General features: G+C 45.7%; 1 protein-coding gene and 1 long non-coding RNA gene across 4 annotated transcripts in view; one reads left to right on the forward strand and one right to left on the reverse strand.

Annotated features, from left to right (window-relative positions):
• Window positions 1-906, reverse strand: part of LOC108517435 (uncharacterized) — a 3,676-nt gene extending 2,770 nt beyond the window's left edge. Inside the window, exon 1 of the long non-coding RNA XR_001882105.1 lies at window positions 385-906. This is a non-coding gene — a long non-coding RNA (uncharacterized LOC108517435). The remainder of the gene's footprint in view (window positions 1-384) is intronic.
• HEG1 (heart development protein with EGF like domains 1) overlaps window positions 7-24,561 on the forward strand; it is an 89,345-nt gene continuing 64,790 nt past the window's right edge. For 2 of the 3 annotated variants that reach the window (XM_017855351.1, XM_017855354.1), the window contains exon 1: window positions 7-53. The gene's annotated coding sequence lies outside the window, so the exon portion shown is untranslated. Of the gene's footprint in view, window positions 54-23,381; window positions 23,585-24,561 lie in introns of those variants that run through there. The other variant, XM_017855353.1, reaches the window with a different exon arrangement.

Genomic DNA, 24,561 nt, shown 5'->3' on the forward strand with positions numbered 1-24,561 from the left:
CGCCGCGACACAGCGGGGACCCTCCGGCCGGGCCCCCAGAGGCGGGAGCGCGGGTGAGTGAGAGCCGGGAACCTGGCGCCGGGCCAGCCTGGGCTGCGGGCGTGGGCGCGCCCCGGGCCGTATCCCCAGCCGTAGGCCCCTCCGCGCCGCGCGACCCAGGGTGGGGGCTCCTCGCCCGGCGTGTGCGGGACCTTGAGGGTCGGCGGGTAGGGAGGGACGCTTTCGCCGTTGGCTGGACTGAGGGGTGTGACCATCCCGTTCTCCCTCAACCCTTTGGAAGAAAACTTATTTCCTGTGGGGTACCCTGTATCTCTTCCACCCCACTTTAAGAAAATGGAAAGGAAAGGAAAGCAAAAGGGAAAAAGGCTCCAAAGCATCTCTCACCTCTGATATCTGGTCAGCCTGTCCCCAGTTTCATTTTTTCCGCTATACAGAACTGGCCTCTTCAGGTACAGGGCTGGACTTTCTCATCTAAATAACTGATTTTCTAAGGGGTTCTAGCACGCGATATTGTAAAGGACAAAGGATGTACGTAGTTTGAAACAAAACGCTCTACTGGTTCAACTTGAAAGCAAAGGAACCCCGGTTGGGGTTGCATGGTTGAACCCCTACAAGGCACAGGCTGATACAGGACCATCCCTGAGCCTCCTGCCTCCCCTTTCCTTTCCCAATGAACTGTTGCTCCGTGATAGCCACTGCCCATTCCACGCAGAGAGAAGGAACTGACCTCTCCTCCCTGCTACCTTTGTGTCCAGTTCTTTCTTATGATCTGGAAAAATATGTCACAGACTGAGTGGAATTCTAACCATAATACCATTATGACCTTGGGAATGTTGTCTCTTTGAGCTCACTTTCTCCATCTGTGAAATGGAAGTGATGATGCCTGTTCCTTCTAGCCTCCTAGTGATGATGTGACAAAATGAAAGTAAAAATAAATGGAAAGTGCTTTGAACAAAGTCAGCAACGTGGTGGTGTTAGCCTTTGCCTTCCTGTGAGTGACACAGGGCATATGCTCTGTCCCGGCTATTCAAAGAAGCTGGGTTGCTTGCAACACTGGACATTGATTTGGAGTTTCCCTGAAAGTTGAGGTTTTTGTACGCGTAATTGACAATTCATTTAAGTTTCTCATATCATGCAGACTTTCTGGCACATGAATTAGCTTGCTTCCTCCAACCTAGAGGTGCTTCTTAGAGTTAAATAAGAAGAAGTTTGGATTTTAAAATCAAGTTCTCCTGTAAAACTCAATTTCATATTCAACAGTATTCCCATTATGGCAAAATGCCTTATTTTGTGAATTTTTAAATCACTGGCATAAGATTGAGAAACCGAGGAACAGTAAGAAAAGGGAGAGGAGAGATAAGCTTCTGAAGACTTGTAAGAGACACATCCCAGAGTGACCCTGACTTTAGATAACTTACAGCATACACTATTTTGCTAAGTTCCACGGGAAGGAATCAAGAACATAAAAGACCACATTTCCCGACTTTCTCCAACTAGAAAAGTAACTGAGGAACACTGTGTAGTATTTTGTGAGTTTTTCTAAACAGAAGATAGAGTGCAGAGAATTGAGAACATTTCAGAGGAGACACCCAAGAGCTGAAGGCAGATTTCTCTGGGTAGTAGTCAGGCTTTCTTAGCTGAATGGCCCACATCTTATTGTTAGGGGATAGGTGGGAGGGACACTGACTTGCAGGAGCCCTGGCTGGATGGGGCTGGCACATGAGTCTCTTTCCTTCTCTTAGGGGTGGGATCTCTCCAGAGACCGTAGAGAGGTAGGTATTACAGAGATAGGGACAGTGGAGGCAGCTAGCTTACAGGACTCAGGTGGTAAGAATTGGGGCCTTATGTGACCCAAACATCCCTCACAGGTGTGGCAGGTAGCACTGCTAGTCTTGGCTTTGTGGCTTTCCCAGTTTGATTCCTTTGCAGAGGTGAGTGATGGGGTCTTCAGGTATATGAGGTACTGGAAGGAATACGTGTGAGAGTCCCAGAAAGCAGCGAGAGAGTAGTTGAAATAGTGCACACCTTCCCTTACCTAAGTAGGCTCTCCTGGTCTCCTGGTGTCCCACAGACACCACCCAAGGAGTGCCTCCTCTTCAGTGGCTCGAAGGCCCAATCTCTGAAGAGATGTTGGAAAGGTGCGATTAGAAGAGATGAACACCTGTTGAAGCTGCTAGAAGCTACTCATATGGCCAAGGATCTAGGCATGACTTGTGCTTGTTTTTCTGGTAGTGGCTCAAACAGTGTCATTTAGGGATAAAAAAGAAACAACACATAAGAAAACCAGTGTTCAGTGATTTCAGTGAGTCTGAGTTTTCTGATAACCAGGATTGGGGACTTTTGGATTGGCCCTCATGTTTCACTAGATGCTATCACTTATTTCACAAGGCAGCAAGGTCTCGATGCTGAGAGGGCCTCCACAGGTCCTCCAGTCCACACTGTTGCAGCAGATGTCTGCCCCTGCAGCACCCCTGACAGATGGTCATCCCAGCTCTCCCTCAGCATTTTTGTGTTTGGGGAGGCGCCATGCTACTGCTGCTAACAAGCCCTGAGTCTCACAAGTAACGTGCTCCATTTGGTTGCTGGGGAAGCTGCCTGCAGCCCCTTCATGCCATGGGGATGCTGGTAGTCAGGGCCTGGCCCATGGGACTTCCAAATACACTCGTGTCAGCAGCAAGGGCCACAGATGGCCTTTTCTTCCCTGTGGGCCATTCCCAGCTCTTCTCCTCCTGGCAGAGTTCAACTTCTCATTGCTGAGTGACCACATTTGCATTCTATTATGTGGGTTGTTTGCCTGTATTAGACTGTAAGTCCCTGGAGAGCAGCTCCCTGTTTATATAGCCATTGTTAAGCTTTTGCGCCCACCTGTCACCCTGCTGGCTGTTCAGTTGATGTTTATTGCTGGTGTTTCAGCCAGTGGTGACAAGATGCTGAGACCTAGAGGTTTTCTTTTTATGCGTGTGTTTTTCTACCACTCAGGACTTCCGAGCCACAGTTCTAAGCTGAATGCAAAGTTTATATGCCTTGATTCTGTGATCCATATGCTATGCTTTAATTGTGAGATCTGCAGATGAGAGGGAGAGAAGGCTTAAATCATAATGAAAATCAGTGCAGAAGGAAAGAACTTTCCCACCCAAAGGGGAAATGACGCTGAGTAGCTGAGCAGCCAGCCCAAGAAATAATAATCTTAGAAAAATGCAGCTCCCTAGAGGAAAGGAAGTGCTTTGAGCTGAGCCCCTTCTGAACTGTTAAATAGCTGTCGCCTGAATTGCTCTAACTTTGTGGGCCAACTTCGTCATTTAGCTTGGCTGCTGGGAGAACCATTACAAGGTGCAGCGGGCAAGAGGCAGCCCCTCAGGGAAGGGAGAGTGGCTTTCCTCCAGAAAGCCGCTACCTCACTCCTGGCAGAGGCTTGCCGGCGGGTGGTAGTGGGGATTCCTGAGAAGCCTATTTGCTTTGATGGAGGGTGTCCCAAATAGAAGGGGAAGGCGGGAGGGGCAAGGGACTCTCTGTGGTGCATGAGTGTTTAAAAGCCACATCCTTTTTACTTTGCAAGAACCCTTTTATTGCTTTCCTCAGCCTGTGTGCACAGGCTGAACTGTTATTTTTTTGCCAGAGACCCGAATGGTGTGGACTGAGGGAGACTGAAATGTATTTGCTGCCCAGGTGGGCAGTTTCTGCATCCTTGTCCTGGAGGCTGGGGAAGGAGCCTCTGCCCTCCTAGTGATCCCTCCTACCTTCCAGCAGCCCTGCCCAGCTGGCTGAAAACAGTGTTCCTGAAGTTTAACTTGTCCTTGTCCAGAGACACTCAGAAAGAAAGCAAAGAACACATGGCAGTTGCGGTTTTGTTAGCCACTTACTGCCTTCTTCAGTGGCTTCCCTCTGTCTCCAGCGTCCTTTTTGTGTGAATGGGAGGTTTCAGCTGCAGTAAATGTTCTCTTCCAAGAATCCTGGGGAGGCAACAAGGAAGGAAACTAGTTGGGGTCTGACTTTTGACTCCCTGGCCTTTGAGCACCTATGTGTGGTCAGTGCCTTCACACTCCTTGTCCATTTAACCCCAAAACAAGCCTGTGAGGGATGTTATTTGCCTTTTACAGTTCTGGAAACAGTAGCCTGGAGAGGTTAGATCACACAGTAAATGGAGACGGCAGGATTTAAATAGATTTTGACCAAATCCATTTACTTGTCCCACAATATCAGGAGGTCTCAGTTTTCTCATCTGTAAAATGGGGTGCCAGTTGTCCTCGATCTCTAAGATCCTCTCCCGCTCATCATTCTTCTTCCTCCCTCCCTCCATTCCTTGCCTTGCCTTTTTGTAGAGATTAGGGGCCAGCGTTGGGGTGGGGAAATATGAGGAGATGGCAGTGGCAATGAGTTTTTACACCTATTGAGTAAAATGTTTTAAAATTTTGTTTGAAATTGCCTGAGACAAGGCCACAAGTCTTTAAAATGACATTTTATATAGAGATTGTAAATTATACCCTACTCATATGCCAATCCATAGGTTATTGATGCTAGAGGTTGTTGCATTAATTATAAGCCAAGCTGAAATGAATTGGTGACTTTCTTAATAGGCCCTCTCCTGGGAACGTGGAGCAGTGGCTGACATTGTGAGGCAGTTGTTATGAATACCTGCCCAGTAGGAGGTGAGGTTAAATGGTACTCCATGCAGATGCTGTCAAATGGCTTTCATTTGAACATCTATGTATGCTCTTTTCTACCCACTCACCATTCATCAGGCATAGACAGAAACAAAGACGTTTCTATCCTGGTTTTTCACTCTTCTTTTGTTGGAGTGTGGCAGATGTCTCTGTTTGTGTCAAATTGGACTGATTTGTAAATCAGGAAATGTTTATGGAAGCCTTGCTATGTGGAAGAGTCGTGCCAGGTGATAAGGTTGTATTGCATGTCTGTGATGCCCCCAGGGAACATTCAGTCTTGTTGGAGCACACACATCAAGATTGTAAAAAGCGAACTAACGATGCATGAGTGATTCACAATTGAAGAAATGCCACGGGAGATCATACTGACCAAAGGAATGGTGAGGGTGGAGATAGGCATGCAGACGTGGAAACCACTGGGGGCTGGATAGTCCAGGGAGACTTCAGTGGGAAAGGGGGGAGTTGATTTAACTTTGAAAGTTGACTGGGGCCGGGCACGGTGGCTCAAGCCTGTAATCCCACCACTTTGGGAGGCCGAGATAGGCAGATCACGAGGTCAGGAGATCGAGACCATCCTGGCTAACACCGTGAAACCCCGTCTCTACTAAAAAATACAAAAAAACTAGCCGGGCAAGGTGGCGGGCACCTGTAGTCCCAGCTACTCGGGAGGCTGAGGCAGGAGAATGGCGTGAACCCGGGAGGCGGAGCTTGCAGTGAGCCAAGATCGCGCCACTGCACTCCAGCCTGGGTGACAGAGCGAGACTCTGTCTCAAAAAAAAAAAAAAAAAAGAAAGTTGACTGGGATGTGGATAGACAGAGAGGTGAAGGATGGACTGAGCACGATGGCTTATGCGTGTAATCCCAGCACTTTGGGAGGCCAAGGTGGGTGGATCACTTGAGGTCAGGAGTTCGAGATCAGCCTGACCAACATGGTAAAACCCTGTTGCTACTCAAAATACAAAAATTAGCTGAGCATGGTGGCACGTGCCTGTAATCCCAGCTACTCAGGAGGCTGAGGCATGAGAATTGCTTGAACCTGGGAGCCAGCGGTTGCAGTTAGCCGAGAATGCCCCACTGCACTCTATCTTGGGCAACAAAGTGAGACTTCATCTCAAAATAAATAAATAAATAAATAAATAAATAAATAAATAAATAAATAAAAGAGATGGAGGATGAATGGCATCTGCAAGATCCCAAGTGTTGAAAAGTTCAAGACTTTTCAAAATGGAGGTGATCAACACCCAGTAAGGCTGGAGAAAAGGACTTGAAGAGGCCAGTTAGGCTCCCAGATCAACCAATCATTGAAGACAAGACTGGAAAGGAGGATTAGACCTGATTGTGGAGGGCTTTAGAGGCCTGTTAAGGTGTTTGTCTTCATCCCATCCACACCAAGGAGCCCCGGATGGCTTTTGAACAGGGAGAGCATAGTTTGCTTGTTCATTTCTGCTTGGACCTGGGGTCTCATAGATGAACCACATGCATATCTGCCCTCACTACAGCCCCGTAGTTGTTTAAGAGACACTGGAATGCTGCTGGGCCTCGTATTGATGTGTTGGGAGGAAAGACTGAGGACAGAGCATGGGTTAGAGTGGAGGTAGTGGAAATTGAAAGGGAGAGATGCAAGTGCCACTTAAAAGAGTAAGGCTGGAGTACTAGACTGCCTGGCCATGGGGATGACGGGAAAGAATGGAGAGGAGCTCTTTGCTGTTAAAGAGGCTCCTTCAGTTTCAGCCTTTCAGTGTAAAGATTGCATGTCCCCTTGGAAGTATTCTGTGGATGGCTGAGAATGTGGAACTGAACTAGAGGGAGGCCAGGACCAGATTCAGCCCTGAGGGGCAGTAGTTAAAGCCACAGAGGAAGAGGAAATCAGCTCCAGTCGGGTGGAGAACATCCAGTGTGGATGGTGGGGAGGAAGGGACGCCAGCCCAGCATGAGGGCGCAATGAGAGGTGGGGGTGACTTGCAGGCTGGCTGTGGATTGGCAGATAATCTGAATGTAGCACGGTTTATGCATCAAATGTGGAGGTCTGTGAAGGTCCATGTAAGTTAACATATTTCTGCTTTCTGCTTTGACTTGTCTTCTCATCTGGAAACTATCCGAGTTAAAAGGCAGAGGGAGACTGGGGAGAATGAGGTCTGGGGAAAGGCCACTGGCCTCCATTCTGAGCTGTTTAGTGGGGCTCCTAAAAGTGCAGGAAGAAGCCTGCCTACTGTATGATAGGCATGGAAGGCCTGCCTGTGACAAAGTTTGACGGTGAAAAAGAATAGGAAAATCAGAGAGAATCAGAATCTTTGATTCTCACCCCCTAACCCTGCGTCAACTCCTGCCTCTTCCCGTGTCGGGAGTTAGCAACACCGTGCACATAGTTCCTTAAGCTAGAAGCCTAGAAGTCACCCTCCATTCCTCTCCTTTCCTCACCCACTACTGTGATTCTTTCTTTGGCAACTCCAAGTGATTCTGTTTCCAGAATACATGGTGAATCTGCTCTCTTCCTCCCCACTGCTCTTTTCTGTTCTCTGCATCCACTTATGCTGTCTCTCTAATCTATACTCAGAGAAGCCAGAGTGATCTTCTTAAAATGTAATTCAGGTCAACCTTACTTGGAGGCTTAACACCCTCCAAGAGCTTTGCATTGTACTTAGAATAAAATCCAGACCCCCTAAATTGGAATATGAGGCCTGCAGGATCTGACCGGCCACCTCTCTCACCCTCTCTTGCTCTGCTCCCCACTTACACCAGACAACTGTTAATACATGCCAAACTCATTCCTGTCTTGGAGACTTGGCACATGGCGTCCCCCTGCCTATAGCAGCAAGAGCCTTCCGGGCAGGGGGAGCAGTCAGGGCAGATGATCTAAGACAGGACTAAGTTTGCCTTGTCTCAGGATTGGCAAGAAGGAAGGCCAGGGTGCCTGGATCACCCAGGGCCGTGAGAACCATGGTAAGGAGGTCGATTTTCCTCTAGGTGCCATGGAGGGTCATGCAGCAGGGTCTGTACCACCACGTGGTGTGGGGCCCTAGTTGCAAGGATTCTTAAGGAGCTGGAAGGACCATCTGCAAAGTCTACAGAGGCTATTAAAAATGGACAGTTTCCTTTTGCTTAATATTTTAGCTCTGAGGTACTTGAACTTCATTCTAGCTTTCCTGTCATGTAAACATTTTTGAGGAAAGTTTACAGGTCAGATGGTATGGCGGGGAGGCAAGACCGTGTTCCCAACTCCTGGAATGTCTTGGGGGACTTGAGGGAGGATCTGACCTCACTGAAGACCCTGAATAACAGGAGCCCCCATCTATCTGTGCAGAGAAGGTGCTGAAGGCAAAGATGGATTTGATAAGTTGGCAAGTTTCTCCTTAATGTCTCTGATAGGCTGGGAAATGAAGATGGGAGAAGAAGAAAAGTGACAAGAAGAGGGCAGAGGCCAAGGTCAAGCTCTTCAGGTGGCTCTGCAGTTCCACCTGGGAACTGAAGAATTAAATTGGAGGAAGGAGTAGCAAGAGTCAGGAGAGAGATGCCTGCTTGTCACCTGGAGGGATGTTCCTTGTGCAGGGCTGTGACTAGTGATTATCATATGTTGGGCTAGAATTGAAAACCACTCCATTTTCCTTTTCTGGGTGATAGGAGATGGAAACACTTCAACTTAGGGACGGGTTTCATTCCTGCCACCTCCCTGGCCACCAGGACCTTTATTACGGCCATGTGGTGAGACTTTTTCAGGGGTCATCTTTTGCCAGGGTGTGGATGAGAGCCCTGCTGGTGTTGCAGTCACAGGCCACAGAGGTCCCGGCTTGGAAGGATCAGACAGTCTCAATTCAAACCCCAGCAGTGCCACTTGCCAGCTGTAGGACTGTGGTAGGTTATTTAGCCTCTCTGTGCGGTCAGTTTCTCATCTGTCAAATGGGCTATTAATAGAAAGAGCCCTGCTCAGAATGGATAAGTGCAGTATAACACCTATAAAGCAGACAGCTTGATGCCTGGGCAGGAGAGCTCTAGAAATGCTACTGAAACCAGTGCCCGTTTACACTGGTCATTGTGTTGACAGCAACACCCCCACCCCCCGCACCTTGCCCTCCAGGTATTTTATTGGACAGCGGGCAAGCTCCCTGCCTAGGGTTCAAGTCCATGTTCCAAAGACCTCTGTTACCTGGTCTTCCCCTCGTTGGACCCCTGCCAACCTCACCCTTTGGTATCCCTAGAACTCTCTCTTGCTTCTTAGCCTTAAACATGAAGAGGAAAGAGCCAACTTTCATGATTTGAAGTCAGAAAAACCAAGTGCAACAGCCCTCACCTATGGTCATCTGAGGAGACCAGATGACCATATAGAAGGCAACCAGGATTAAATAAAGGCAGTATGCCAGGTGTGACCACAAAATAAGAAGCCTTTGAAAATCAGTCCCACTTGGACCTCTGTGGTCAATGAATATTCTTCAGATCAGAACCTTTGGGGGTTATCAACACGTGCTTCACAAGTGTTTGAAGGAGTTGAGAGCCACCTTCAGAGTGTGTGTGAGCCACACAGGCAACTCCCTGTTGTTTCTTGCAGCAAACCTCCTGGATTGAAAATGGGGTCGCAGATCTCCATCTCCTGCATCTTTCCTCAGATCGTCTTTGAAGTTTTGTGTTTCCAAAATAATCCAACATCATTATCAAGGGATGGAAATGTATCATTATTCAGGAAACTCAAGAGAATAATATTCTGCAGGCTCTATTGAAAATTAGCCAATTGGGTTGGGCACAGTGGCTCACACCTGTAAACCCAGCACTTTGGGAGCTGAGGCGGGAGAATTGCTTGAGGCCAGGCGTTCAAGACCAGCCTGGGCAACATAGTGAGACCTCATCTCTATAATTTATTTATATATATATATGTGTGTGTGTGTGTATGTGTATATGTGTATATATATATATATGCACATACATATATATGAAAAAAGAAAAGTAGCAAATTTTAGAAAATGGTTTGAGCAATAACAGTATTGATGGACTAAGTATTGTCTTATTGGGACCTCTTTGAAGAAGACCATGTCCACTTGGGTAGGGGAATTCTTGTGGTTTGTTAGGAATTATTTCTAGTACAGTCATGCTTTATGGTAATGGAGTGCTACTGGCTGTAGCTGCTGGCAGAGTTGGGGAGAGATGCCATGGAGCTCTGGCGGGGGTTGGAGGACCTGTGCTTAACCCCTTCCGCTTTCCGCCTCTGTGGCATTGGATAGCTGCCTAATGTCTCTAGGCCTTAATTTCCTCATATTAAAATTGGGGATAGTAAAGACTTTCCTGCTCCTAACAAGATTTTTGAGGAGAAGCAAATACAATTATGGCTGTGAAAGCACTTGTAACTGGACAGAACGATGTTTTAGTTGTGATATAGTGAACTGGCTATGACCTTGGGCAAGTCATTTAACTTTTGTACCTGCTTCCATATCTGTAAAATGGAGACGATAACTGTTTGGTTGACTTCACAGTGTTGTTGGAAGGATGAATGGAACTGATCCACGGGGACACGCTTTGTAAACATTCATATGCTGTGTACGTGTTAGTTATGAACGCTTCCTGGGAACACATCAGGCGTTATGTCTTTAAGAGAGGCAGGCATCAGGAAGAGGTAGACATGGAAGGATGAGTGGAAAGTTGGAGAGGAGTTGGAGAAAGGGAGAACATTTCTGGGAAATCTCAATAGCCTTTTCAGTTGTTCGTCTCTGTCCTGTCATCTGTCTGTGATTGCCATGGCTAACGCTTTCCCATCTCTTCTGCCTCCCACCAGATGGGATGTCCTTCACAACTCTACCCTTGACCTTCTGCCTCCCCCTTGGTTCAGTGAACATTTACGGAGTGCCTGCTATGAGCCACAGTCTCTCATAAGAGACCTAGGATTGTGAGAGAATAAGCTAGAATTGTGTAACAAGATAAAATAGTCCAGAGGGAGAGAGTTGTCTCTGGGGAAGACTTCTTGGTAGGGGTGATCTCTGAGCTGAGTTTGCTGGGAGGCCAAGGGGAAGGAAGTAGGACAGTCTAGGTAGAGAGAACTGCGGGACAAAGGCTTGGAGAGAAAACACAGTGTGGCTTCACCTGTTTGAGCACTTCCAACTATAATCCAGGTCTGCGTCTTCAGCCATCTGCCAGCATTCACACAGATTTGGTGAGCTTCACTTTAAACCAACAGGTAACAGTTATACATGCAAACACATCATCCCTTCCTCCTCCACAATCTGACCTCCCTTTGCTTGCTAATGGTCCCAATAATCTCCCAATAATGCACTCAAACCCATCATCTTCGTGCTTTGCCGCCTTTTCTTACTTGCATGTAATCAGCATGGACTCCTCGCTCTCCCTTCCTCCCATCCTTGCTTCTTCCCTTTCTTCTAAATCATATCAGAGTGCTGAATTCCATTTGGACAGTGAGTTACATAGGACATCAAGATGTCATATCCCTGTTTGTGTCAGGAAATTGCAATTTGGATCCCAGTGTCGTTAGTGAGACATCCCCGAAGCCCACAAGGAGGAAGCCTGGCTCTGTCCTTTCTGGCTTTTGCTTTCAGTCCATGTTACTCTTTCTCTGGAGCGCTCAGTCTTAGTTTTGTTCTTTCTTACTTCATTCTTTCTCTATTTCTGTATTTTTTTAAACTAGATTTTCATTGCAGTCAGACGGACCTGGGTTTGGATCCAGTTTTACTATTTGCTGTGTAACCTTAGACAAATTACTTAATCTCACTACACCTCAGTTTCCTTACCAGAAAAGCAGGGGTAATAACGGGAGGACCTCATAAGGCTGTCGTGAGGACGGATTGAGACAGTCCATGTGAAATGCTTAGCACAGTGGCTGGCATGGAGTGGATGCTACCTACGTTTTGGCTGCAATATAATGATAATAATCATTATTATTGTCCTGCTCTGGTATGTGTTTTGAAAAAATTACTTAGCTTTATTTCTTTTTGTCTTATTTCTCTTTTCAGCCCCCTTCCTTTCTTCCTCTTTCTCTGTTTTATCTCTTTCTTAACTGGCTATGGTATACAACTGATTTTTTAAAATACTGGTTATATTTGAACAGAATGTCAGGTTTCTCAATCTTGATTTACAAAACGCATTTGCAGACTTTACATTTCTCCCTTAACTAGATTTTAGCCTCTCCCCTCGGAGGCCGCTGACGCTCCCTCCCGTCAGCCAGCACGGGCCTCAGAGCCCTTTGTGCTGAAACATCACTCCACGGCTCCATTTTCTAGCAATCGTCAACGCTCCAGACAAATTATTTCTATGATTTCCTCAGAGTCCTCGGCCACTTCACAGAGGTCTGTCGAGTAAATTAACTGCAGAGCTTCTGAAAGTCAGCCTTCAGCCGTGTGGCCTCCGGGGCCCGGGCCCAGGCCGGGCTGCCCAGTGCGCACACCCCCGGGAGCAGGCCCGTTTCCTCCCGCCCCTCCTGCGCCTGCCTCTCCCCCGCTCTTCCTCCTCGGAACCAGGATGTTTTCCTTGCCTTTTATTGTTTCGCTAACCTGGCAGGTCTCCTTTGGTGGAGCCCTGCCACTCAGCTTCCTCTCTGGGTGTGATCGAATGTGACGGTGACAACACAGGAGACCCGGAGGCCTGCACCACCCCGCTGGTGCCCTTGGCCTTTGCATCCAGCGGGGACTGGGAGCTACCGGCTTCAGCTTCTTTCTAGAAACTCCCCCTTTACCAAAGAGCCTCCTCTTCAGCCACTCTGTTGGATATTTATTTGTCAAAGGATGAGAGGGGCAAAGAAAATGGAGGCAGCAAGGAAGGTGCCCCTACAAACAAGGTAGACCCCCTTTCCTCCTTGCAGAAAGCCTTTTGTTCACTTATTTAACCAAATGGGAATCTTGTGACCTTTGACCCTAGGACTTTTTCTCAAGGCCTTGGAGGAAAAAAAAACCTATAGAATTCTTTTTAAAGCAAAGAGCTTGAGGTCACCTCAAGGTCCTTCATCTTTCACTCCTGCTGGGATAGGCTGCATCCCTCCTTCATGCCCAAGGCCACCTCAGAGCTGGTTCTATTTCTGGAAGGCTGACCCTGACTTGGGAGCTCCAGGCCAGGCCTCCCCTGAGTCTGGGTTCAGTCCAGCAGACATCTGTCACCCGGAGAGAATGCTCAGCTGAACAAGAGTCGACCCCTCACAGGGAGGGGAGGTAGATTTTACTTTCTTCGTCACTAGAGTGCTTGCAGGGGAAGCATTTTAAAAATCTGATCGTCAAATCTCAAGTCCAGCACTTTCCAACATGCTTGATTTTTCTTAGGGCTGCCTCTTTCAGGGCAAGAACAAGGAAGGAAACGAAACTCCCCGAGAGCCCTGGACAGTCCAGATCGAGGGCTGAGTCTTTTGTTCACACGAACTCATTTGGCTTCTAAACGTCCTCCACCCAAAATCATTACATCCGCAGCAGCGTTTCAAAACACAGCCCAGAGTGGCCTCGCTGAGTGGGTGGCTGCTTTTCTGGGGAGGCTGCAGCCACCTTCCCACAGGCCCCCAAGGTTCTTGCATGTCCCAGAATATCCTGCTGCTGGCCACTGGCCTGAAATACCCCTCACTGGGAGGACCCTTGGGGGAAGGTATCAGGCCAAGAGGGCCTGCAGGGGAAGGGCTCCGGCTATCTGAAGGGGACTGGGACTGGCAGCCGTGGAAGGGAGGATGGGTGTGTAGTCCCAGCCTTGCCCCTTCCAAACTCCCAGGCACAGTCTCAGTCTCTACCCCTGGGGGGCCCCTTCTCATACCTCAGAAGCATCATAGGGACTTATTAACATGGTCCAGCTCTCCTGGAACTCCTGGAGGCAGATTCTATACCTGATTCGTCCTTGTAACCCTCACAGTGTCTTGCTTATGGTTGGTGTTCAGTAAATACATACTTTTTTTTTTTTTTGGAGACAGGGTCTTGCTCTGTCACCCAGGCTGGGGTGCAGTGGTATGCTCTTGGCTTACTGAAACCTCTGCCTCCCAGGTTCAAGCAATTCTTGTACCTCAGCCTCCTGAGTAGCTGAGATTACAGGCACGTGCCACCATGCCCAGCTAACTTTTGTAGTTTTAGTAGAGACAGGGTTTTGCCATGTTGGCCAGGCTGGTCTCGAACTCCTGACCTCAAGTGATCCATCCGCCTTGGCCTCCCAAAGTGCTGGGATTATAGGCATGAGCCACTGTGCTTGGCCTAGTAAATACATACATTTCTTATTGTAGTAAAATATGTACAACATAAACTTTACCATTTTAACCATTTTTAACTATACAGTTCAGTGGCATTGAGTACAATCACAATGTTGTTGCAATCATCATCACCATCTGTTTACTGAAACTTTTCATCATCCCAAATAGAAACTCATTAAATAATAACTTCCTGTTCATCCCTGCTCCCAGCCCCTGAAAACCTTTATTCTGCTTTCTGTCTCTATGATTTTGCCTATTCTTGATACCTCATGAAAGTGGAATCATGTAATATTTGTCCTTTTGTGGCTGGCTTATTTCACTTACCATCATGTTTTTGGGGTTTACTCATGTAGTATGTGTTAGAATTTCCCTCATTTTGAAGGCTGAATAATATCCCATTGTACATATATACCACATTTTGTTTATCCTTTCATCTACTGATAGATAGCTGGGTTGCTTTCATCTTTAGCTGTTGTGAATAATGCTATGAAAATGGGTGCATAAGTGTCTGTTTGAGTTCCTGCTTTCAATTCTTTTGGATATAGACCCAGAAGTCGGATTGCTGGATCAACTCATAACTCTTAAGGTTTTGAGGAACTGCCATACTGTTTTCTACAGTGGCTGCACCATCTTACATTCCCGCCAGCAATGCAGGAGTGTTCTGAGTTCTCCATATCCTTGCCAGCACTTCTTTTCCATTCTTCTTTTTTGATAATAGCCTTCCTAATGGGTGTGAAAGTATTTTTTCAGTTGATAAATGCTACTCATTGGTTGGATTGCAGATTTGAAACTGTTACTCTTCCTCTCGGACCTCAGTCCTGTGATGGTCAGGCTAGTAGTGGTTGCTTTGGTCCCTAAGGGTAGTAGTCACCTTTGCAGAGGGATGGGGGCACCAGAGACAATCCAGGTAACTTTGGCCAGAATGGAGGAAGTAAAGCAGTGTGGATGCTAGCTAGTAGAGCTTGCCACGTGCTGGAAATCAGTTTAGCAAGAGCTTCTCTCTGCTCAGTCCTCACTGGTTTTCGTTTGAAAGTGGTCAGTTAGGAAAGACACTGGAATGAAGGAGCTGGTCTCTAGTCTCCGCTCTGCCACCTATTTTCTGGGTTAACCTGGGCAGGTGACTTCTGTACTGAGCCTCAGTCTCCACTTCTGTAAAACAGGGCAAGAATTACCCTCCTGCCTGCCACTCAGAGGGTCAGAATCTAAAGGGATAATTTAGGCCGTGAAATTATCCTGTGAAAAGTACTTTGTCGATTGTAAAATGCGTGGGAATTTTTTTCCTAATTTGATCTGTGGGAAGAGAAGCACAGATTCACTCTCCTGGAAAGGACCTGTGAACAGTGCTGTGCCCCTCTTCAGTCTGTGGCCGTCCATCATACTCAAAGGGGATTTTAAAGGAGGGTGCTAAAAGTCCTTTAAAAAAAAAAAGAGTCTGTTTTCTCCCCTCCCTGTATGAACAATTAAATTTTAGGAAAATGTCTTAAAATGACAAAGAAACCCACTCTCATGGGTGTAAGGATCTGTTGCTGGTATCTGCAACAGTGTAGGTATATTTTCATTTGAATGTGGTCCACCAGACCCCAAATTGAGGATCCCAGGAATGCTCTACCGGGGAGGCAGGAACAGGGAATTCCGCAGCTGGGGATCAGTGTCTTACTGTTCTGGAACCTCTCCCTTTTAAGCAGCATGACCTTCATCTTTCTTCTACCAGGCCACACCCTAGAAAGGCCTAGGGACTTTCTGTAGGGCTGGTGTCACTGCCTTCCTCTTCCCTGGCTCCTACCGTTAATTTCATCCTATCCTTCCCTTGTCGTCTGTGTCTCTGTCACTGGCTCTTCTGTCTCCACATTCAAGTTTTCCCCAAAATCAGTCCTCGATCCTTGATTTTTCCCTTCGTATGTCATATCCTGGCCTTCTCCTAATCAGCAGTCCTGAATCTTTTAACTGTCTGCCAGACGTTTTCACTTGGAAGTTGTAACATCACCCCAAACGTCACATTTCAAAAACAGACTTTTCTTGTTCCTCAAGCTCGTTCTCCATTATGGCTCCACTCTTTCTCTCTTATTCTTTCGTTATGCATAAAAATCCTGAGTTAGAAGCTGATTTTGAAGTCCTCTTGCTCCGTCTTCTAGCTAATAATGTGCAGCTGTTGTCAAATCAAGTCTGATTCCAAAGCCCATGTGATAGGCAGCATTTCATTCCTCTTAGGGAGAAACAAGGTCAGCACAGTTGTGTTTCAAGCTGCAGTTTGGCTTTTTGTGGGGGGCTTTTTTTGTTTTTTTGGTTTTTTTTTTGGCTCTGCTCTTCTGGCCAGTGCCTTAAAGCCTCACGGAATAAGCTGGAGTGTGATGGAATGAGCCCTGGGTTCAGACTGTGTCTGTACTGCTATTGAGTGTGTGACCTGGAACAATCACTTAATCTTTCTGACCCTCAGTTTCCCCATGTGCCGTATGAGGATAATAATACCCGCTTGACAGGGTATTAATGAGATAATGCATGTGAAAATGTTTAGCACGTGGTAAGCCCTAAATAGATGTTAGTGAAATCTGAATCCAAATGGAGGGAAAAGAAAATAAAGGGCTTGTTCTTCAACTGTGTGCCTCAGAAACACAAGCTTGTAGCTGGCAGTGCTTGTCATTTGGCCCGCTGTGGGGGTTGATGCCGAGGTGTGGGGGTGGGGTGGACCCTCCAGGAGGAAATTGCCTTTTTGGATAACACAGCACACTCCCTGTATGCTCCTACTCACTCCACTGCTCCGAAACAATGCAAGTTGAAAAGCCCCAAATCACGGGCAGGGAGTGGAGGGTAGCAAGGAGTTGACTCTGTAGCAGCTGCTAATTAGGAAATTCTATTCTTGGGCTGTGCTAGCATCCCTGATGATGCTGGTTCACAAACAGATGTTTTGGAACATTAAGACGCTACAGAAGTGGAAGTTGTCAATTAGGAGGAAAAAAAAAAAAACAGGCAAAGCAAGCAATAAAACTCTCTTGTTAATTTAATCTCCATTCATGGTACAAGGGAAAGTTACAGCCCAGCACAGGGGGCTAAGTACAGAGGGAAGGATGGCATTTTCAGCTCAAAAGATACCTGAGAAATGGGATGTCTCATCTCCAATATGAAGAGGGTTGGTGTGAATGGGGTTTGAATGATCATCTCCGACCATCTGCGAAGCTGGCCCGGGTGAGATGCATAGCACCAGTCTACTGAGCCTCCAGGGTACCCCCCTCACCCCATGAATATCTGAGGGGACACAGCCTCTTCTCCTTACTCCTGACTTCATTGGGCACAGACTCTGAAGCTTGAGGAATCCTGTCTCCTTTCCATTTCTCCAGGGTCATTTCTCTTCTCCACCAAGAATAAGAGCAGGTTCTTGGACACCTCACCCCCCCATGTGGCAGATTTATTCCAAATTACTCTCTATTCAGGGTTTATACAGGTGCTGAATAGGGAGCCATGCCCTCAACAGAATTCATCCACAGCGGCCCTAACTGACTCAGGGCTTCAGAAAGGATCAGTCATTGGACTTCAGTACATATTTTAGCATTTGACCCGTTGTCCCCGCTGAGATGGCGCCGGGAATGGTGTAAAGCACTTGGATGTTCACAAACAAGACCTCCAGTGGCAGTGGGGGTGTTGCCTGCCCCAGCTGTGTGGTTTATTAATCCCTTTCCTAAGGAAAAGTTTCTAGGCAATAAGAGATATAGAGGGGCACCCGGAGTTCAATAGGGGACAGTGGAATATCTTTCATATTGTTTCGTATTGTTTCCCAAGGATCCGTGAGGAAACTCATCAGTCTTTCAGCTATGCCATCAAAAGCCACTCACATGCTTACATTTTGTTTCAGAAATGTCACTGGAACTCCTACCTACACACTTGGTTAGTAGCAAATTGCATGAGCCAGTGACTTCAAGAGCTTGCTGTGCTGGAGGTGGTCCCAGGTCTCACCCTGTGCGCCCTAAGCTCTCCCTATACCTCCTAGGAGAGGTGTCGTGGAGTGGAATTCAGCGAGGCCCAGACTGTTCCTGCAGCCATTTGTCTAGCCTCAGTGCTTTTATCAGAGTGGATTCCTAGCTTCCAAGAGGGCTTAGGAGCCTGGGGCCGCTCTGGTACGGGCTCTGGTCCACTACCTGAAGAAGGATTGGGACACTGAGCTTTGATTGATTAGCAGTGCCTGCCAAGGTCATCTACCCAAATCTATTTCTTCAAAGTTGACAACCCTAAATCCATTTAATAGCTATGACATATATAGCATTCACTATGTACCAGGTACTCTTCCTATGCTCTTACATGTCTACATTCCACTGGTTTTCACAACCACCCAGTGAGGGAGATACTGTTAATATCCTCATTTTACAGAAGGCAAGCTGGGGCATGGAGAAATTAAGAATCTCACTTAAGATCATAGGGTGTGAAAGAGGTGGAGCCAGAAGTCTAACCTACATGGTCTGACTTGAACCACAGTCTGTGCATTCCCCCACTGCCTCTCTTATTAAGAATTGAATTTCTAGAGACACGGAAAGCAGTAGCTTCTCACCAGTGCAGGCGACTCTGGTGCCCACTGAGAAGAAGTGGAGGTGTAACCACAGAAGGCAGGTCTTTGGGGCCAGCAGGGGCCAGCAGTGGCTGCACTGGCCAAGGGTGTATCTTGTGTCTGGCTGCTCTGGAGAAGTGGTCATGAGCCACCAGTTATGGTCAGGACTGTTACTGAGAGTAGTTAGGCATCCAGGGGCAGAGCAGCCAAGGCACAAGGAAACTCATCAGTCTTTCAGCTATGCCATCAAAAGCCACTCACATGCTTATATTATGTTTCAGAAATGTCACTGGAACTCCTACCTGCACACTTGGTTAGTAGCAAGTTGCATGAGCCAATTTTCTATAAAAGGTCTACAGACTTCACCTACCTTCAGAGGCAGTCTGGGGATCCCAGAAAGCCCATTCCTAAGTGGCTTCTCCAGGTCCGTAGACCTGGGATCCTTTTATCAAGATACCAACCATTTTTGTTCTTTTTCTTAGGAGACACATTTGTCATAGACATATTTTTAATAACATGGAATAATATGATACATACTATTTTATAATTTGTGTTTGCATTTAACAATATAGTGTGAGCATAATACATAAGAAAAACTGTATCAACAATATATTTTGGTCAGTCCTTTAAAATGTTGTTGTCTCGTAATTAAGTTAACTAACTCCCTATTGTAGAAATTTAGGTTGTTTCCACTTTTCATTATTATAAACAATTCTGTGATAAACTTCCTTATACCTGAAACTTTGCACACTTCCTAATCATTTCCTTAGAACTAATTTCCAGAAATGGAATTCTTGGGCCAAAATATATGCCTATTTTTAATGCTTTTGCAATGGATTGCTAAATTCCTCACCAAAAGGACTGTGTTAATTGTATTTTTACCAATATCGTATGAAAGTACCTGTAACGACATTAGATATTATTCTTAAATCTTTGCCAATTTGATATGCAAAAATAAACAAGTAATGTAAAAGGTCCTTTCTAGTTTGGGTTTGTACCTTGCTTTTCAACAACGCTTTCATGTATTTATTCTCCACTTATATATTTCCTTTTGTGAATTGCACATTCATGTTCTTTGTCTACGAGGGGTACATCTTAGGGATTTGAAAAAGTTATTTGTGTGTTAAGGATGCTAGACATTTTTATCAGGCACTGCAGACATTTACCCTTATTTGTCATTCAACTTTTTACAAATACAGCTTTTATTTTTATCAGACTTATACATAGTTTGAAGATCAAATAGATTGTATAAGGCTGTAATAAAACTCTGACTACTCCTATCATCATCATTTTCTGTTCCCCAGAATCAAACATTCTCAACCCTTTTAACTGATTATCTTAGTATTTTTTTCCATATCTCTAACCTGCTTGTGTTGCTATCTATTATTGATTTTTTTTTTTAATTTTTGGTTTTAGGCAGTATTCATTTTATATCATTCCAAGCTCTACCAATTTGGAAGTGACACATTCTATTTCTATTCTTTTTTTTTTTTTTTTTTTTTTTTTGAAACAGGGTCTTGCTCTATCATCCAGGCTGAAGTGCAGTGGCACCATCACAGCTCACTGCAGCCTTGACCTCCTGGGCTCAAGGGATCCTCCCACCCTAGCCTCCCAAGTAGCTGCAACTACAGGCATGTACCACCATGCCTGGTTAATTTTTTTTATTTGGTAGAGACAGAATCTCACTATGTGGCCCAGGCTGGTTTCAAACTCCTGGCCTCAAGTAATCCTCCCACCTCGGCCTCCCAAAGTGCATGAGCCACCATGCCAGGCCTCTATTTCTATTCTTTTTTTTTTTTTTAGATGGAGTCTTGCTCTGCCACCCAGGCTGGAGTGCAGTGGCCGGATCTCAGCTCACTGCAAGCTCCGCCTCCCGGGTTTACGCCATTCTCCTGCCTCAGCCTCCCGAGTAGCTGGGACTACAGGCGCCCGCCTCGTCGCCCGGCTAGTTTTTTGTATTTTAAGTAGAGACAGGGTTTCACCGTATTAGCCAGGATGGTCTCGATCTCCTGACCTCGTGATCCGCCCGTCTCGGCCTCCCAAAGTGCTGGGATTACAGACTTGAGCCACCGCGCCCGGCCTATTTCTATTCTTTAGAGAGGTATTTTAAATGCATTTTTCACAGAACTCAAAGTTACCCTTCTCCCACGCAACATGATTCTAATTATCCCATGCCAGACTTATGAGCTATTGTTATGCAGGATTTGTTCCATCTTGTTTTATTAATTTCACAAATGAGAAATTATTGTTATTATTTCATAAATTCAGTGTTCCTTTAGATTTATTCACACATGTGTTGTTTTCTTTGCTCATTACATTGACTTGCATCTGATATCTTTCATTAAGGATTGTTTTTCTTCTGCTTGAAAGAAATTTGTTATAATTTCCTTTAGTATAAATGGTTGAAAAGCTTAATTTTGACTGAACATGTTTTTATTTGATAGTCTGAAGATGTTTCTGAAAGATAGCTTGCTGAATGTACAATTATAGTTTTCTCTCTCAGCACGTTGAAAATATTTATCCACTGTCTTTTGGCTTCCATTGTCACTGCTGAGAAATCAGCTGTAATTGTCACCTTCTATAGATGATTTATCATTTTTTTCCCCTCTGGTTGCTTTTAAGACCTAGTCTTAGTCTGTGGTTTTTGTGCAGTTTCGCTATGATAGAGGTATATGTTTCTTTTTCAATTTAGTCTCCTAAGAAGCCGCCTTAACATGAAGGTTTATAGTTCTCATTAGTTTGGGAAATTTTCCAGCCATTACCTTTTAAAATATTGCCACTTCTATAAGCCCCACACTTTGGGAGGCTGAGGTGGGCAGATCACCTGAGGTCAGGAGTTTGAGACCAGCCTGGCCAACATGGTGAAACCCCATCTCTACTAAAAATACAAAAAAATTAACCAGGTGTATGGCACACCTGTAATCCCAGCTACTCAGGAAGCTGGGGCATGAGAATTGCTTGAACCCAGGAGGTGGAGGCTGCAGTGAGCTGAGATGTACCCCAACCTGGGTGACAAAGTGAGACTCTGTCTCAAATAAAAAATAAAAAAATAAAAATTAAAGAAATATTTTCACTTCTACTTTCTCCGTTTTCTCCTCCTAAACTCCAATCAGTTGTGTGTTGAACTTTCTCACTCTTTTTCTCTCTTAACCTCTTATCATATTTTTCTGTTTTTAAATCTCATTTTGAGCATTCTGTTATCATTTATTTTCTAACTCTTTTTTTTTTCTTTCGAGATGGTCTCACTCTGTTGTCCAAGCTGGAGTATAGTGGCACAATCACAGCTCACTGCAACCTTCATCTCCCAGGCTCAAGCGATCCTTCCACCTCAGCCTTCCAAGTAGCTGGGACCACGGGTATGCACCACCATACCCAGCTAATTTTATTATTTGTAGAGACAAGGTCTCACTATGTTGCCCAGGCTGGTCTTGAACTCATGGGCTCAAGTGATCCTCCTGCCTTGGTCTCCCAAAGTGCTAGAATTATAAGCGTGAGCCACCATGCCTAGTGAATTATAATTATTTTCTAATTCTCACTTTGGTCATATCTAATCTGCTGTTGAGTTTTTAAAATTTCAATTACTACTTTTTTTATTTCTAGAATTTCCATCTAGCTTTCTTTCAAATATTTTGGGCTATTATTTATAGTCTCTTTTTTAAACATTTTTTTCTAATGTAGTTTTGTGTACTTCTTTGTCTGGTAATTCTAGCATTTGAAGTCTTTGCTTGTCTAATTTGTTGGCAATTGTTTAACAAGCAAATACTTCAGATACTAGAGTTACCAGACAAAGAGGTATGGATGTCTTGTTTCCTCATGAATGCCTCATTTTCTCGTGTATTTTGTGATTTTTGAGTGTGGTCTCTTATTCCTTAGAATGTTATTAATAAATGATAAAAATTGGTTTGAAGATATGTTTATCTGGAGAGCATTTGTATTTGTGTCTACACAATACAGGTACCTGGAGGCACTATCCATCAGGACCACCCCTGCTCCATTATTAACAGGATGTGTGTGTATTGGAGATATAATTTACATCAGTGGTCCCCAACCTTTTTGGCACCAGAGACCGGTTTCGTGGAAGACAATTTTTCCACAGATAGGGTGGAGTGGGGTGGGCTGGGGGTTGGGATGAAACTCTTCCACCTCAGATCATATCAGGCGTTAGATTCTCAGACGGAGCATGCAACTTAGATCTTTCGGACATGCACAGTTCACAATAAGGGTCTTGCTCGTTTGAGAATCTGATGCCACTGCTTATCTGGCAGGAGGCGGAGCTAAGGTGGCAATGCTCGCCCGCCCACTGCTCACCGCCTCCTGTGCAGCCTGGTTCCTAATAACCCATGGACCACTACCAGTCCATGGCCTGGGTTTGGAGGCCCCTGATTCACATGCCATAAAGTTGACCCTTTGAAAGTATACAATTCAGTGGTTTTTAGTACATTCACAGGATTCAGGACCACTCGCAAATACATCCTTAGTTTAGACCACAGAGGTAATGTGATATGCGGCACACCCATACGAGGGCTAGCTTTATGGTTATATATTCTTGGGTGAGATTTATTTCTTCTTTCACTTGAAACCAAGATTGACGGGCCAGGTTTCTTTGCTGTGCCCTTCTGTGGGGCAGGTTTGTTTCTATTTGCCTTATACCCAAGGCATAGCTGTGTAAAGTCCCAGCTTTACACAGTGGTTTCCTGCTGGATTCCCTCCTTGAGATCGTGTCTCCCATCTCCTGATTCTCGGCAGCCATCAGAACAGAAATTCAAGGTCACAAATGTTGAACAGGTGCCTCCAGGGCAGCTGCCAGCCTCAACATTAGCTCATTTCTCTGGATTCCTAGTCATGGTTCATTTTTGGCCTCAGAAGATTTGATTCTTTACTTATTTGCCAGCTCAGCAATGCTTTCAGAAATTTTTTAAAAAATATAGTTTGTTCAGCATTTTGAGTTGTTTATAGTGGCAGGGTCATTGAGGATACTGCAGGACTATTGTCTGCCTTTTAGTTTTGTTTATAGCGTGCATTTTTTCTTTCTTACATCCTTAGTCACCCCTCCAGGAAGAGAGCGCAGGTCATTGTGGGTCCTGCCCTGTCTGCATGTGGCCGTTCTTTTCCCCTCGGAGACTGCACTGGAGTTCCCTGAGCTGACTGGGCTGTGGGACCTCCACTCCTGGTCCCTGGAGAGGAAGGGAACAAAGCTGCCTCCTCAAAGGCCCCGTCACACTCACCAATGGCTGAGTCTCACCTTGTCTGAAGGTTGTAATGGAGCCAAGTTCATTGCCTTCCCTTTGCTCACAGCTGGCCAGCTTTGGGGCATGGGTTTTGAGTCCCTTCTGCTTCCCCACAATCGCTTCTCTCTGGCTTCCTTGGAGAATAATTTCTCATTGTGTACAGTTAACCAAAAGGAGAGAGAAAGCACCCTCAGACCTTTCACCTCCTCCCAGGAGACCAGCTTGCCATTGTAGCTCCCAGAGGTAGAACAAAGGGAGCGTGCCCTGTGGGCCACTGCTGTCTATAACCCCAGGCTCTCAAGTTGAACTTGGAGGCCTTGTGGCTACCCCTGGAAACGCCCTTCCACATCCCATTTCTAGCTGCATGTGGGTCTTGCCTGTCTGGAACTGGGCCCCAGAGGAGCTCAGATGCATGGCAACTTCCCTCCCCCTCCAGGAAGCCTCTGTTAATTATCACCCACAGGAAACAGAACAAGAGGCATAAAAACAGTAACTCTCAAAGGATTTGGGGAGGAAGTGATTCTCTCAGGAAAGTTTGTCAGAATGTCTTCTGGAAGTTTTTTGCAATCATCACCCCCTAACCCCAAATAAGTGAGCCACTGCTTCTAGAAGGAGTGAATCAGAGTGGAGAAATGTTCAGAACCATTGATCTAGAACTGCACTGGCAAGTGATGCAGCCACCAGCCACGTGTGGCTATGGAACTCGAGATGTGGTGGTTCCCAACACATTCACTGGATTTTAAACGTTTAATACCAAAAAAAGAATATAAAATATCTCAATATTTTTATATCAATTACACATTGAAGTGATAGTATTTTGGATATGCTGAGTGAAATAAAATATTAATATTGAAATTAATTTCACATTTTTTAATTTTAAAAATGCAGCTACTAGAAAATTTAAAGTGTACACTTGTAGATTGTGTTTGTGACTCAGTATCGTTTAGGCAGCACTGATCTGAGAGATAACTTGTTCCGTGCCTGTGCGTGTGTGTGTGTGTG

The sequence above is a fragment of the Rhinopithecus bieti genome, unplaced genomic scaffold, assembly GCF_001698545.2.
Source record: "Rhinopithecus bieti isolate Rb0 unplaced genomic scaffold, ASM169854v2 scaffold_39586, whole genome shotgun sequence".
Lineage (NCBI taxonomy): Eukaryota > Metazoa > Chordata > Mammalia > Primates > Cercopithecidae > Rhinopithecus > Rhinopithecus bieti.